The 16,936-nt window shown below is 45.9% G+C and overlaps 1 protein-coding gene across 1 annotated transcript in view; it reads left to right on the top strand.

The window, feature by feature from the left end:
* The first annotated feature begins 2,524 nt into the window (after nt 1-2,524).
* Nucleotides 2,525-16,936, top strand: part of LOC144139290 (GTP-binding protein Di-Ras2) — a 120,051-nt gene continuing 105,639 nt past the window's right edge. Inside the window, exon 1 of the mRNA XM_077671685.1 lies at nt 2,525-2,839. The gene's annotated coding sequence lies outside the window, so the exon portion shown is untranslated. The remainder of the gene's footprint in view (nt 2,840-16,936) is intronic.

Below are 16,936 nucleotides of genomic sequence, written 5' to 3' on the forward strand. Positions count from 1 at the left end.
CATGCAGATATGTCGCATTGAAAAGCCGTCGTGTATGACGGACAAGATCTCCTATTTTGCAACTGATTTAATTGAAATATTACACAAAACGACAAGCGGTCAAATATTACAGAAAACGAGAACCAACCAACGGTTCTTTCGCGGAGTACGGGACAATAAACTCCCAATGCGGCGGAGGCGGCGGGGAACCCCAGGGGGGGGGGGGGGGGGGCTGGGATACGCGGAGGGTTTCACTCACGGAGCACTGTAGCGGGCGCAGTGAATTTACTCAACTTCGGCGCTACGGCTTTCTCGTCAGCTTCAGTGATGACTGTTTTGGGACTGTTTTGGCGCAGCTTCGCGTCCACCGCGCGCTTTCTTCGCACGGCTTGATTAACTTGTCCGACAGCACCTCCTGGGTAACCCGCACCCGACGGAATTAAGTGGTCGTACGGCAAATATACGTTAAGAATGGGTTTACAGGGCGGGAAAACAAAATGTGCAAACCACATACAGACATCTGGCCGCTAGAGAAACGCTACCTTTTGCTCGCTGCTTGTCTTATTAGACTCCGTTTTCTAAATTGGTGAATACCAATTTGGTTGTGTTTTAAGAGGTAATACAAAAGGCGGACGGAGCAACTGGTCCTGATAAATAGCGATTATAAAAGCTACCTCAGCGTTCTCGCAATTCCCAAACTTACTGAACTAACTAGTTTAAATCGGTATAAATGGAAATCACTAAGCTCACATGAAGACTTGTTTCGTTGTCTACGCTTGTGTCACGCGGTGGTGTAGCCCCGAGCTAGCACATCAGGGTGGCTAGGTTCCGCTGTCTCATCTTTCAAAATACGCTCTTCTTCGTTTTCTTTCTGCCGTCTCACGGCCGGCCTACGGCGGCGGCATCCGCCGCTCTAGCCCGGCCGTGGCCGACGCTGCTCGTCGCCTTCGCGAATTGTAACGGCGGGCAGGATCTCTCGTTTCACTCTTTGTAGAGCCACGTATGTGAATTCAACTGACGTCGCATGGGCAATTGTTGTGGGTGTCGTTTAAAGCTTTTGTTACCTACCCCCATCATAGCGTGGATTGGAGCCATTTTTAGTTAGTAACTTCTTGCGAACAACTTATAGGGGCAAATAGCACTAAAAGCGTGAATTTGTCTTTGTACTTTTATGCAAACCTTGCCAAAATTAACGCAATGAGATGGAGGATGCAAACAGCATCTCGTTGTCAGTAAGGCCGACCTAGACGCATTGCCCCTGATTTGAGACCTCCGTGTTGTTGAATAAATTACCAATTACAGATAAGTGATTAAGTAACGCAGTGATAAACAAAAGCGAAAAAAAACAATCTATGAAAAACAGATTGTTGCAAACTCGAATTTCGTTCAGTGCAATTTTGTATCCGTCCGCATAAGTTAGTTTAGAATTATCGGTTCCCGGCGTCAGGAGGGTTTCAGTAAACCGAAAGAAATCTTTATACTGCGCTTCTTCTGTGATAATAAAATAACGCCGTTAAAAACGTGGCACCTTTCTCAAAAACTTGAGTTAACGAAGTCCAGTCTAGCGTTCCCAATTCGCTTTGTACTTTGACAACATAATCAGTATTCACTGAGACGCGGCCTATACAAGCCCATTATCACCTTCTAAACCCAGCTCCATTCACACCTCGCCCAAAATCCCCTAGCCGCGTCGATTACGTTGGGCAGCCGGTTTATTCTAAATTACCAGTGCTAATTTATTCCGACACTCCACTGGGCGTCGACTACAGTTGCTTCGGAATATAAAGACCCGCATTTACATTTCCCTTTGTGTCCCGGCGAGCCGCCGCAGTGTTTTGGGGAACGCCGCAGTCCCGGCGCGAAGACCAGCATAGATAAGAGAGGCGACGCAACGCCCTGGGCTTGTAACTAAGGCGAGCGAGAGGCCTCTTTCGCCGATACCCCCATTGTCTCCACAGTGTCGGAGCTCGATCCGCTTCCGGCCGGCCGCCGGCTCCGCTTCGCGCCTCTCTGAGACCCCGAAGCGACGCCGTCCTGCCTACCCTCTTCTGGCACGCTCGAGCGCGTGGCGCACGCGCAGATCAACGAAGCGCCCCCGAGATCCTTTCTTCTTTTCCCGCCGTCCGCCGGGAGAGGGCGGGCATGCGCAGTTAACAAAACTGGGGAAGGGCGCCTAGGGAAGATGGCGGGAAAGAGGGAAGAGTGGGGAGAAGTTGTTGTGGGAAGGAGGGCCGAAAGGAAATGGGGAAGGCGGGAAAATGATGTGTTTGAAAATAGGGAAAATGTTTGGGGGCAGGAATGGGGGAGTAGGGAAAAGGTAACCTCATTGAAAGCGAATGGGGGGCAAAGGGAGAAGGTTGGTAGCGGGGAAGAAAGAGGGGAGAAGAGTAGGGAGCGGCGGGGAGGCGGAGAGTCAGGAAACGACAAAGTTGAGGGAAGAGCGGGGAGGAAAAGAGGGAGTTGGGGGAGAGAGGAGAGGGGCGGGGGAGGGCTAGGAGTTAGAAGGGGCCGTCGGCGTCCGTCATCGCGCAAAGTGCGTGGAAGCACGCGGAGCGCTTCTGCCCCGGAGCCTCGACGCGCCCCGAGGGAAGCCGCCAAAGGAATCCGCGCTCCCTTTGCCCCTTGACTCCTTTTCTACTGCCTGTTCGCAGCATCGGTGAGGAATAAGTGACGCCTTTCTTCTCCTTAAACCTCGTCGGAGTGCGCGTCCAGTTGGGACAACCAGTTCGTAGCGAGCGCCAACGAGGATTGCTCGCCGAGGACCGTCCAGTGCTGAAAGCGGTGCGCTGACCGAGCGCCTGTTCGGCGTAGCGTGCTTGGTTACACCACTTTGGTTTGAAGCGTGAGTTTCGATTCGAAGGTAAGCATTTCTCTTTCATCAGTCGTTGTTTCAAAATTTCGCGTGTTGTGAAGTAGTAGGAAGTAATTAAACCACGAGAATACAGAGTTATGGCAAAGATCTGTAAAAGTTTGCTGGAATTTATGAAGATATATTACTGGATATGTGAAGCTAAAAAATAATGCTGCCAATAACACAACGGCGAGAACGGCCTAAGAACCGAGTGCAAGCTTTTTGTTGCTTCAATTGTCAGAAGACCTCTCCACATTCATGCCTACTTTATTCTTTTTGTTTTAAACAGCCAGGCTCCACACCCTTATTTCGAGATAAAAATACATTTACCTGTTAAATCATGTTTCCTCAAGTAATTTACTTGCAGTCTTCGTCGCACGCTATTCCATATTATATTTATAAGTTAAATTGGACAATGAGGAGAAGAATTTTTAACGGCATGAGGTAAAATTGTGGCGCCATGAAACTGCTTATTCTTATGAAAGAGGGGGCTTTCTTATTAACACAGGTAGCAGCAAGTTTAGCTGCAGCTAAAAACACATTTCACTTAAATGCCTCTAATACTGCAAGGGGCACGGCAGATCTTACTGGTTTCCGTTATATTTCTCGAAGCTCTTTTGTCGGGTATTGTCCAAATCAGAGACTCCACGCAGACCACGTAAAACTTTTTGCGTTACGCGGAGATGCAGCTCTGTCATGAATTTCTCCTTTTCCTACCGTTCTCTTCAAATGTAGCGACCATTGATAAAAATTCTTATCCTGGCTTTGCTGCGAATATCCATCAAGCCTCGACCTCCTGCGGCTGAGTGGTAGCCCCAAATGCGTAATATATTCTTTAGTGGTGGGAGTGCCGACAACCATTCGTCTCTCCTGTCTGGCGCGTGCACTCGACGAGCCCTCGAGAGCCCTAATGCTGTCTCGCTTGCTTACGTGCCTAGGTGAAACATAAAAGTGCCCCGAGTGTAGCCGTTACTCGAGGTGCGCGCCTTATGGCGGCCGGACGGAAGTGCCAACCTATCTCGCTTCCTTCCCGTTGTGGCCCAGTGTCGACATTGCGTTTGGTTGCCCTTGGTAACTTGGCCGTGCTCTAGCTATCAGCGAGGCTCTTACTGAGAGGCTTGGCCCGTTGTGGTTCATTGTTGTTTCGTCATGCCCTGCGGAAGGAGTAAGAGCTGCAGAAAAAATGAAACTGAATACTCAAAAGGGGGGCGGTACATTTTTTGGCCAGCCGAAGCTACTTTAATTAAAATTCTTGCATGGTTACACCTTATTTTTTGTAAAATGATATTGTTGAACGTAAGACACATTCTTATTCCATTTTTGGCCATCCTTAGCAATGTTTTGTGCACCGTGTGGGTATGATCGTAGGAGAGAATTAGTTTCTTTGAGTAGGTGTCTGCCGTTTTGGTGAGTGTGTGCCATTTTGCCGCAGCGCTTACTGCTGTGTCTGATGTAATTATACCAACTGAGTGACATGCTGCTCATACCGTAAAAAAGTCATGCTCATTTTCAGAACTATCTCGGTGAAGGAGAATGTACGGAAAGTGGATGTTCCCGTGATGCGGGATTGAAAGATTTGTTGCCTTAACATTTTGTGCGCAGAAAAGCGCTCAATGCTCCTGCCTTCTATATATTTGTCCGTACCGCAGCTACACATGACGGCATGCTTAACGTTTGGAAAACATATCGTTTGACTGTATACTACAATACGGCGGTGTTTTAATAACCAAAAACTGCCACTCTCAATTAGGTAGCCTTCCGCCAAGCTCTAGCTTAAGTACTCCGGAAGGCAATCCTCTCATTGCTCAAGCTCAGAAGCTTCCAAGTTTAAATAGTGTGGTTTGAACTAATACATTCATGGTGTTGCTCGTTGTATAGAAAACGAGCGCTTCGGACATACCCTAGGGCATACTCATAGCTCGCTTCAAATAATGTTAGTTTTAATGTTCATAATGCAGCTGCTTTGCAACAATCGCGCTACGCCGTACTCTATGTGTATCTAAATCTTTCGAAACTTTTCTTCCGTTGTCGACTCTAAAACCGCCTTTACCAAAGAAAAAAAGACCCCTTTCAGGCAAACCCTTTCAGTTTTTTGCACTGAAAATTGGCGTGGAAGCTTACTCGCGGGAAAGCTAAGGGAAGGGATTGGTAAGCCCTAATAAGAAGCGACGTTTAACTCCTCCGCTGGCTATTCAAGGGATACTATTTTCTATCCTAAGTGCCACGCTACTCCACAAACTGTGAAACGTACTTTAAGTTATTTCTTGCAGCAAAAATGCTTCCCACAAAGATATGCCACCCTTCTTTATCACCACCGGATTCCCCGGGACACTCATCACTAGTCCCAGCATACCCGAGGCAGTAACTTAGATTTGCCCCTGAGGCGTCGTCACATGACTTCTGCGTATGAAACACTACGGCAATGGCTAGAATCGCAGAAGTGGAGAGAATTGGCAATGCTTGCGTAGGAAAGTTATTGTTTTACGTGTGACAGTATTTATTGGCTCTTCAGGTTAATTTTCTACAGTTCCACACTTGACCTTATAACAAGAAATGTGTTTAAGGTTTACACGCAAGTGACGCAACTCTGCTGAATCAAGTCCGGAAATATGTCCATGGAAACGCTGCCTTATGAGCTTTTCACGCCAATCCACATCCCTTGCGAATCCCTTCTCTGTCGAGCGACGGCACCATAGCTGTGCTGCTAGAAGAGCTCTGAAGCATGAAACCGGATGTTATATTACTAAGAGCGACTAGAAGAAAAGACCAGGGATTTAAAGTGGGGAATAACGGGCCTACCTCGTGCTACCTAGAGCATGAAGAAAGGGTGGTGCTCGAGGGGGGAATCTTCGTGCGCGCAAATATTGTCGGGAATGTGGACGAATTCTATGTTATTTTCGCATTGTAATTGTCAACAAGATCAATTGGAGGCGCACGGTAAATTTAGAACTAGCCTCCGCTCCTACGTCTAGCTAAGAGGATGAGGGGGTTAATAGCTTCACCGAAACGGCAGAATCAGGCCTAAATGGGGTAATGACTCCGTGCACCATACAGTAGGAAAACATCACGGCAAAAATAGAAAAGAGGCAGCTATAGATTTCGTCAAAATTTTCTAGGCCACGCTAAACGTTTTGGGCCACAAAGAATTCAAAGCAAAAGCTTAACGGGCAACTGTGGCCAAAATATTTCGTTACAGAAATAAACACGTTAAGCAAAAGCTTAAGTGTAAGTGTGGCCGGAATATTCCACGACCGAAATAAACGTGTTTTTTTTTTAGCTTCCTGGCATGAAATGTTTCATCCTCGTTCGAGATGTCAGCTTCTACTTTGATTTTTTTTTTTGGCCTGTGCGCATTTGACTTGGTCTAGAAAATGTTTGCTAAGTTTTCTAGGAGAAGAAAAATTTTGAAAAATTTCCCGTCGCCGTGAAAAAAATTTTACGGCAGGCGCGAAACAACTGAATAGCTAGTCTGAAAGCCGAGGCGATACAGTGGTTGTATTCGGGAAGATAAGTGACCCGGGGTTTAATTAACACATTCTTCCGGAGATAGCAGCAAAGAATATCGAGGTTGAAAATAAAAAAAATAAAATTAAGTTTACACGAAGTACAACTTGACGTACGGTGTAGAATGTTGAAATGCTAGATAAGTCACAATCCGGGATGACTTGATGGTGAGGACGAGAGTAAGGTGAGACTGCAGCAAGAAGTAGGAAGCTAGACAGCACGGGAAACCCCGTTACTTGCAGTCAGTTAAAGAGCTCGAGCAGGAGTTTAGCAGGAAGCTTCAGAACAATTTCCGGCTCTTAATCGAAGGAGGAGACGATAGCGTAGACGTACCGAGCGACAATCTAATTACGATAATAACAGAATCAGCAGTAGCAGTACAAGGAACAGAAACTAAAAAAGAAAGTGATAAACTATCTTGGAAAACAAAAGCACTTCTTCAGAAACACTGCAAAATAAAGGAGTCAGGAGCGAAGGACCAAATCGAGTTTGCGGGGCTGACGAGATTGATTAACCAAGGCAAGAACGGTGACGTCCGTGCCTATTACACGGCAAAAAACATTAAGTAGAGGTGGTATCTTAAGGGCATAGAAGCTTGCTATCACCAGAGTTACGATAAGCATAATAGAAAACGCAACTGCTTGCACGACAAACAACATAAATACAATTAAAGAGGAATAGAAAAGGTTTTATGCAGATTTGCGTTCTATAACGATTAAAACAGAAAGCAGTACTAATCTAACTAAAGTGGTTCCTGTGTTTTATCGGTAACTAAAGACGAAGTGCAAGGCAATTAACAAGGGAAGGTAGGGACGAAAAGCCGCCGAGGGTGAAAGAGCGACTGTGGATCAAGTAAAAGGTTATGGTGATTAGTAGGAAATCTAGTAAAATATTTCAGGATGCCGCAGGGCAATAACCCTACCGCTACGCTAAGATCTCGAACCTCATTATAAGTTACAATGGCGATGTCAAAGATGTCAATAATTGCTGACTCATTTTAAATGCATTAGATAATGGTAAATGCAAGCTGTTTTCAAAAGTAATGCTTACCACTTCAAGTCACCCTATAGAAATCAAACAACCGAGGGAATGGTCTCGATTCAGGAAAGGCTACTCAACCATGAATCGCATTAATGCCGCCAACCAAAGAAAAGAAAAATCTGAGGGGTGTAAGTAACACCATCACTTGGCATTTGGGATTAGGGAAAAAACCCTTTACTCAGTACACAGTATCTTAGTGATGGAAGCATTTAGAGATCCAAATTTTACAAGACGTGCATAGGGCTGTTAGGGAACACATACAGAAGTTTAAGAGCATGAAAACCATCTGTAATAATGGTCGGGCCCTCACTATTAGAAAAGGTATCAGCCAAGACAACACCATGTCGTCAAAATCAATTAACAGCTTGTCTAGGGTGGAGGGCATTCAGTTAGCTTCATTTGAGGAAATCCGATGAACGTTTAAATGGAGAATGTCTGAGCCACCTGAGATTTCGGTGTTTTCAGTGAATCGAAGGAAGACTTGCAAATGATGCTCCAGGAAATGTACCTAAAATTATAGTAGTGGGGTTAGAGCTAGGTAAAGTAAGGTCGAAAGCAATTTTAAACAGACATGAAGAAGGTGCTGTTCTCAGCCTAGACAATGAAGTACCAAAACAGCGAGATATAATAATGTAACTAACTTGGATAATTTCTCAGTGCGCATACAAGACCCGGGAAGAAAACCAGGTGTGGAATTACTACGGGCCTCAGCGCACACGGCACCCCTAAGTAACGAGCAGTAAGGCATCTTCGTCACTTAAACAAACGAATACCATTATTTCTGCACCAGAGGATGGTTCGCTGGCAGAACCTACGGCGCTTACTAGGATGACCGAAAGAAAGCTTGGCTCCGCCGATCGAGTCATGAAAGGAAGAAAGAAATAAATATTACTAAGGGATGGGGAATGGGCGTCTTGGATTAGGGATCAAATCCGGGATGAAGGCATCCTTGCTCACTGGAAGAAAAGAAGCGGTAGTGACTGCCATGTAATACAGTGAGCCGACAACCGGTTGACTACAAGGAAGGAAGACTGGCTACCGAGTATCTGGGCTAAAAGTACCCGACCGATAAGTGGATGGAGGAAAGAGACAAAGCAGTTCAGAGGCACAGAAGGAATTCAGACAGCACAAGATAGGAGTAGTCGGAAGTCAATGAGGCGATCTTCATCTTGCAGTTGCTGCCAATAGGCGTATGGCGTGTGCGTGTGTGCGTGTGCGTGTTTATGTGAGTATGGGCGCGTGCGTATCTGTGTACGTCCTCGCGGGTGTGCAAAGTATGTGCTTGTACATTTCTCAGATGTCCTTGCACGAGTAAATAACCCTGTGCTACTTGCCTTTTCTTTTTTGTCATGTTCGGTCCGATGAGTGACAGAAATAAATGTAATTTCACAGCAACGGCTGTAATGTTATGCGGGGTACATTTATGGGTGTTCTTGATCCTCGGCCACCGAGCGTTATCATTTATGAACCCGTTTATTCATCAACGTGTGTCCGTGCCCACTGGCATTAGTGCGCATGCGTTACCACGTATACACATCTTCAAAACCAAATTATTTTGACGCTTCAGAATGTATATCGACGCATCAAAGTAGCGCCTCTCTTTTTTGCGGTGGCCATCACAAGCACTGGACTACAAGTCAACACTGAGAATAAGTTATGATTGCATGTTTTTTTTTATTCAGGTTTTGATTAGGCGCCCGTCATTGGGCTCCTTGCTACACGGAATGCTTGGAGCTGGCTCAGACTGCGCACACACCAAGAAAACAATCCTATAAAACCGAAGAATGCGCGTTAAGTTTAAGAAATTCCAATTGCAAGCACAATCAGCTTACAAAGACTACATTTGTATGAAAACATGCGAAAATAATGGCACTGAAACGTTTAATAAGAACTTGAAAGGCCGGATTTCCGGATGTAGGCGTCCAGGCACAACAGGTACGCCTCTCTTTCTCATATGCTTTAGCATTCATGGGCACTTCAGAATAACTGCACGAACGCATAATGGTGATTTGTTTTAACGGATACAGGACGTTTAAATATTCAATTACTCGTTCATTGGTTCATTGGTGTTGGAGCATGCCTATATTTCTACATATTTAATTACCACTGGTAATATTGCGAGGGGAAGCAACAAGCTGCATATGTGAATAGTTGGACAAGCTCCATGTGTGTGCCGCCAAAACAAGAAGCAAAACAGCCACTACAAAACACACAGCACGAAGTTTACCCTCTTAACGCCTCCCCGCTCCCGCACGAAAACTTCGCGGCCTTTAAAGAACTCGTTCCCAACGCCGCGACCAACTCGTTTAGCACGCGGCAGCCTGACACTTCGGGGCGTGCCACAAGCAATTGTTGCAACCCAATCTCGCCCTTTCACCTTCGCTGCTCCGCAACTGTACCGAGAACGGCTGCAGCAGGTTGTTTACCGCCGTGCGCCGCACAAACTGCGGCTAATGGCGCACACTGCAAATATAGAACGGGCGCGCCGAGCTAACCGTGTTTTACGTCCGCCCCGGTGTGTGTAACCCGATTGCCGTCTCTCCTCCCTCTCGTTAAGCTTTCCCAACGCCCGCGAAGTTGTTACGACGCCGATGGTGCGCTGCTGCGTTCCGCACTTGCGGGACCCCGTCCGGAGCACTTAACGCGGCCGCTGCCCACTACTTGCGACGCTGATAACGAGAGACTAGGGGGTACGCATGGTGGGAACCCCTGAACTTGCAGTCTTAAGCTGTGTGGAAGGTTGGTACTTGGCAGCGACACAATGCGCGCAGTGGCGTGATGGTAATGGTACTAGATGGCTGTTGCGCAGTAATTCATATTTGGAATACGTATACGGTCGCTGTGAATACATCCACTGTTTGTAAAGTACGAACAGGAACGCGATATTTGATATCAGAACCATGTTGTGGTCAAAAAAGGGGTGGAATGTGCTTGAAACGATGGTGCTGCCTTTTGACGACTCGTAGTTGGGCCGCTGTCACTCACTTCCGCCACCACGCGATAATGCAATGGTAGATTATGACGACGACGACGACGATGATGATGGTGGTGGTGGTGGTGGTGGTGGTGGTGGTGGCAAGCTTCGAGCACGACTGTAGCCCAATAAACACACTTCAGTAGAATCCGGTTGTGTGAGAAGCAGTTGGAAAAATTAGTGAGAAATAAAATATCTAGTAAAAAAACCGTTACTGCAACTTTTGGGGTAAATACCTTTCGGCAAAAAGCGTGTTATACTGCCCTTGAAAACGCCAACAATCTGTAGTGCTTCTAAATAGATGACTTTTGTTTTCTGTTGAAATTATACTTCACTCGTGACGTTGCCTGCGCCTCTTCATGTTGTGCAATAACAGCAACGACGTTCTTTCCTCATACGTGCCACATTTAAGCGTCGCGACTAAGAGTATTATCTCTAAAAGTATTTCTTTTTGCTCTTGTGAAGAATTTCATACTAAGTTCAAGTGCGCCTCTACCTAAATTGCAATCTGCGTTCATTCCTGACTGCTGCCGCAGCTACTGACTTCATCTTCTTCTCCCTCTGTGTCAACGTCGACATCATAAATTTCTACACCATCTACCGCGGACAAACCACGACGACAGCGTAACTCGCAAATCTGCAAACGTTTTCGCAACTGCGCTTGTGTATCTCCCGCCGAAAATTCTTGTTTTTACAACTAATTAAGTTAGCACAGGGCGCTCCGTCGGCTCTTTCCTTTTTGTTGTTCCCCGTCTACTCTATTTACACACTTCAGCGTCGTAAGCCACGGCATCGCTGGATTCCTCGCCGAGGTAAATACGGTTAGCCCTAACCGTCTACAGCCAGACGACATGAAAAACAGGACATGCTGAAATGGGAATGAGACATAAACAGTGATGTCTTGCGCTCGTTGGAGGTTAACAAGTCGTGGCAGGTTGCCCGTTCTAATATTTGTGCAGGTCGTTCTAAATCTTCTCGACTTGGCAGCACGCGCCAGCGGGGATCCGCTCAATCAAATGATTTCATGAATTCACCAAACAAACAGTCAGAAGTGCCTGAAGCTACCTTGAAAAACATTCTGTGGATGATGGTCTGGACAGCGCAGGACTAACTAGCGTCGCCGTGGGCAGTAGCCTCGTATATGTCCAGTCGTTGTAAAAAATTCAAGGGCCGCTGGAGTCTTCGCCCAGACATCAAGCGCGGTTCATTAAAGCTTGGAGAGAAGCACTTAACGTGGCGGGACTCCTCGAGGCGCGGTGATGTTTGCGCTTTCACTGTTGTTCTAGACGCTCCAGCTTTGCGGGCCGAAGTAACATAGCCGATGGCGGTTCAAGGCATCATCCAGACGGCTGAGTGGATTCGGCAGGTTTGGCAAAGGCTCGATCTTCGAGACCGATAAGAAAACTTTATGTCAGATGTTCTTTTTTGGTGGGGCCCTAAAAGAGATCAGTGGAGAATGGATTGGTGGTAATTGAAATGCGAGTCGACCCTCCAATAACTACGTCGCAAAAATAAACTTGCGAAAATGTTTGAAGTTATCTTCTTTGATTTTCGGTATCCAGTGTTAGTCTTTTCTACGTTGCAGCGTTATAATCCTGGCTGTTATAACCGACCCATTTATTGTTAACTCACTTGTGATTACTTCTAGTACTTACCTCCACATTTGGGCTCGCCTTGAAGATGGGTTGGAAGAACAAAGTCTAGAATGTTTATATACGGCCGAGAAGAATAAGACTGCATGCTGCAGGGCGTCTAAGCTTTCCGTTGTGATGAAAATATGCGTGACCTTTAGTTTTCGTTTCGTTATTTACCGGAATAATTCCACTTAGTTACATCTCTACAGTTGTTCCGGAATATACGACCATCAAAGTGATCCCTCGAAATCGAATGACCCGTATCGCCATACAGGACACATGGCGGGCCATCGCTTCGTGCTGATTTCACCATATTTACTTCATTATCGCCATCGTTCGCGTGCATGCACTTTCTGTCTGCTTTATGTCTCCAGCGTCTCCTAGGCAAATTTGCAGAAATGCGGGCTATTCGGTGTACCTCTCTTGTACTACATGCAATGAGGTCTCATTCTCGGCAGGCGTCTTTATCTTCAACCATCAGCGTCTGCGTTCATCCGTGAAGAATGCAAAATGCGCTGCATAACACGCGCAAGTAAGCGGCTGCCGGTATAAGCTCACGGCGTGCGTTTTCTTGCGTACGTGAAGACCGACCGTCCATATTGGCATTCTATTTTGTATTCTGAAAATGCCACTTTTTATGGGGCGTTTGAATCTGTCTCGTTACTGTTTCGACTTAAGTTCTGCACTTAGAGTTTTTTTTATTCGTGGGATTACGTGGTAGTGTTTTTATATTACTGAAAAGTTGAGGTCAGCTGGCCTGAAAGCGTGCTTTGCCGCTATAACAATCATTGTGCAGTGGTGCAGCCTCTGCAGTAATGCTGTTGACGGCTCGATGTAAAAGGCTAAGCATTCCCACAGCCAGCTCGCTAAGTACCGCAAATGAGGTGAACTAGATAAGGAATGCTTCACAATTATAAAGCAATATCGCTAATCTCAATAGCCAACAAGGGCTTCGCAACGAAAAATCCGTGTTCTTCCATTCTGTGAAGAAGGATGACCAGCGATGCAAGACTCAGTCCACGAAATGCAACAAACAAAACACGTTTGCTTGTAATTTGCAATTGAGCATACTTCGTAGCTTACCAGCTGAATGAATCTCGGAACAACTCGAGCATTATTCTAGCAGTCAAAAATGATGTTGTCCGTTTCCTCCCCGTATCGTAGGCCTCTTATTGTCTGCGTAGCACACCAACTCAAAGCGCTGGAACATGGAGGAGAGCAGACAGGTCGAATGGGGCTGTTAACGTCAAGATTTAAATCTCCCGCCACCCAAACAGGCAGGTCATCGGTGAGCGTGTGAGTCCCGGCTGCGTGTGCTAGCCGTACGTGGAAGGCTAGACATAAAAAGGGTCGTCGCGAAGCGGCAAATGCTGCGAAACGGCGCTGGTATCATGGCGCCAAAGTGGAAAGTTTTAAATGGGCGTTTGTGGCATTCGACAGAAGCTTTCTGGAACGACAATTCGGATTTAGTTGTCGAATGTGGAATCGGCTCTTCGACAAGGATTTTACCGAGATTTACAGAGTCCGAGAAACAACAACGCGTGAATGTGCGAACCAAGAGTTACAGCTTCGCTTGCCGAACCGCTCGCTGGGAGAAATGGCAGATTATTTTTGCACATAATGATCATTTTTACGCATTGCTGTGTAATAGTACCGTGTGGTCTGCTCACATTGCTTTATGTAACCTATCCGGTGAAAAAAAACTCCTGATTGCGTGTAAAAAACTCCTAATTCTTAGAACAAAGAAAAGAAAAACAAGCGCAAGTAAAAAACGAGCATTGTCAGCTGTTTGAATTCGTCTTAGTACCATAGCCCAAGACTGACAATGTTAAATTGTGTTTAGTATGTGCAAAACTAAAGGCATATAACGTTTCATTAGACTTTTTTTTTGTAATTTGAAAGTGCAGCTTGAGGTTCACTCCTGTAAGCACCAAGCCGGTCTATTATAACACTTGTCATGCGGAAGTGCATAACAGCATGAACACAATTTTTTCCATGTTTGCTGCCTTTGAAACCACCATTTTCGGTTGCTTCATGCGGTTTATTCCCACGAGAAAGCATTTTAAGTCCGAGGAGCGGAATCATTTGTCTCCTCTTATTCAAAATTTCTCCCGCACAGCGTTTGCGGCGGAAGTTACGGGATAGAAACAAAATTCAGAGACACTTGAAAAACGGTCTGCTTGTTCTGACGAGTTGCTGTAGAAAAAGAGGGCATAAATATAAAATACAGTTTTTTACGTACGACATGCGATCAAAACAGAAAATAATTGTGTTACGTCAGCGACTACTCGCTGTATTTTTAGAGGCAGGTTGCAAAGAAATGTCGGCAACAAGTACGTCGTGCTTTAAATTTTGAGTTTTCCTTAACCGGGCGTCTAAAACCTAATGTACGCATTTCTTGTTCTTTTTATCTCTATCTCTTTCAGCGTTGTCCTTGTCATGTTCACTTATGCCGAGCATTTTTGCTGCTTTGTCGTAGCGCTTTTTGTTTCAAGATTAGTCTTTCGGACTCCTTTACAAAAACTTTGCTAGAGCTGCTAACCAATTTGCTCACATGTAACTTGAGTTGCCCGGTAACTTCCGAATCCTCGCTCTTGATTCCGAAGTCCCACATAAACACCCATTCGGCCTTCGTAGTTCCTTAACAACATCGCAAAAATATCCAGCGCGCCATTTCTCAGAATTCAATTTCCTGTTTTATACTGAGACTACTTTTCGCTACTCATGAAGCAGATTTAAGCATCGAATAGGCAAAAGGTGGTCTCTTGTCTTTTAGAGACACGGCTATGTAAAAACATCTTTTCCTAACTGGCTCACCCTGTTGCCTAAATATGCTTTATTTTTTTTTTGTATAAGTTAACCGTACGCAAAATGGACCTGAAAAATCCCGGTTCATCTTGACTAACTTAAAGTCTGGGGGCGGGCGAATCATGCAGCGTATAAATTCATGCTTGGCGCCTTGGCGTTTTCGCCAACAGAGATGAAATCATTAGGAAGTAGAGGTATACAGCGTTGCTATGAAAGACTCTTGTCTTTGAAGCACGAAGCTCTTCAGCGCCAGGAGTAAACGAGTGTCCCGGTGTTTTTTTAGTACGCGTTACGAAGTGCTCCAGCGCGAGGCGTAAACGAGTGTCCCGGTGTTTTTTAGTACGCGCTACGTTGTAAAGCCTGAGGCGTAAACGAGTTTTCTGGTGTTTTAGTACCGTGACTACATGAGACGATGGTCAGGACGATGGCGTCAGCAGACACCAACAGCCCCAGCCCCTAAGGGGCTTCGCTCCTAGATGAAGTTGGAAGTGGGAAATGAAACCGATGGTCAGGGGGGAAAAGCGTTACCCGGTGAGATTTACCAAACGCCTAACTTTGACTCAAGAGAGTTTTTTTTAACACCTACGCGCTACTCTCGAGCTTTTGCTACGAAATTTTTCTGGTCGCGCCGAAAAACAAGAACACCCACCTCTAAAACTTTCCCCACTCATTAAAAACTTCAGGTCGCCCAAAGTAATCCACAGTTCTTTATCATGTCCAACATGAAACGGCAGCTTCCGCTTTTTGCGTAAATCCTTCATTTTATATGCATCTTTACAGCACGGAGGAAAAGACACAGCGCGTTTCCACATTCATATTAAACCAAGGTAAATTCTACCATGGTTGCGTTCTACCACACAGCCAATGGCCCATTTTACCAAGCGTTGAACAAAAACCGAACTCGGGAGCCTCGAACGGCTCCTGAAAAGCAAGAAATGGCGGCCAGCTGCATATATAAATCAGGGACATGACGTGAGGGTATTTTTCCCCGGATGCGTGTTAAAACTAGTTGTTAGAGGCTCTAGTAGCGTCAATTCAGGAAACCCAAAATATGCTGCGGGGGAAGCCAAGAAACGTAATTAATGATGCCAGATCAATTGAGTACTGTGTATGCATGTGCTGAGCGACCGTCATATTGACACCACTATGAGAAAATCACAGTTTTACCAAAACAGGCCTCAGAGCTTGCGCAACTACTCCGACACAGCAACAGATGAAATTACTTTTCCGGAAGTAAACATGAACCGACGTACGTGCGACCGCGTTCGACTGCGGCTAGGTTGCGTAATAACGATTGGGCCTAACTTGTGCTGAAGGTACGCCTAATCGTAGCATAAAAGACAGATGACACTAGGATTTGCGTCCGCACTCGACGTCCCGGCCTTGCGGTGTTGTAACTGTTTCTTTGTAAGCAAAAGTTGAGCGCGTTATACACAAAGACACGACGTCAATACGGACAAAGTATTGAGGAAACTCGCTGAAACCATAGCCACTAAATTGCGGCGTCAAATCAATTTCACGATCCATATCAGGTTGCGCTTAGCGCTGAAAATTGAAGCGCTGACGTGCGACAGGCATGATCAATCTTTTTGGGAATCCATTCCACCGTCCATAAAAACACCCGCAAAAAAGAAGGAGAAAACATACATGCCTCGCGTTTCAAAACATTCGATTACAACTTGTCTTTCGCGCCTTTCGCAAGAGTCGGAAGAGCAGGCGGCATGTTCCGAGAATTTCATTCAAGAAGGGCAGATGCCTTCGAGGACAATATTCGCTGTTGGTGGAATGGTGTTGTCGACACCGGCAAGAAACGAATAAAATAGGAAGGAATGCTGAAAACTTCGAAGAGCTCAGGAGAACCCCCGGCCGGCACTGACGGGCATGGTTGTAGGGGAGATCGGTAGTCGCGAACAAGGATCGGGTTTCCTGCGCCTTATCGAGTAGCTTCGAAAAGTGGGTGATCCAGAGGAGTTGAGCGATCCGCGTGCAATGCGATCCGCAAGGGGATGCCGTACGAGAAGGAGACATCAAGAGCTCTTTTTCCTCTTATAGTTATCTCAACATCCGCCTGCTTACTTCCCTGCTTTTACCCTTTTACTTCAAAGCAGGAACACTTTACAGTTCGAAATAAAGAGGACAGCTATC

The sequence above is a fragment of the Haemaphysalis longicornis genome, unplaced genomic scaffold (assembly GCF_048455015.1).
Source record: "Haemaphysalis longicornis isolate Haplotype H1 unplaced genomic scaffold, Haemaphysalis longicornis Haplotype H1 scaffold_5, whole genome shotgun sequence".
NCBI lineage: Eukaryota > Metazoa > Arthropoda > Arachnida > Ixodida > Ixodidae > Haemaphysalis > Haemaphysalis longicornis.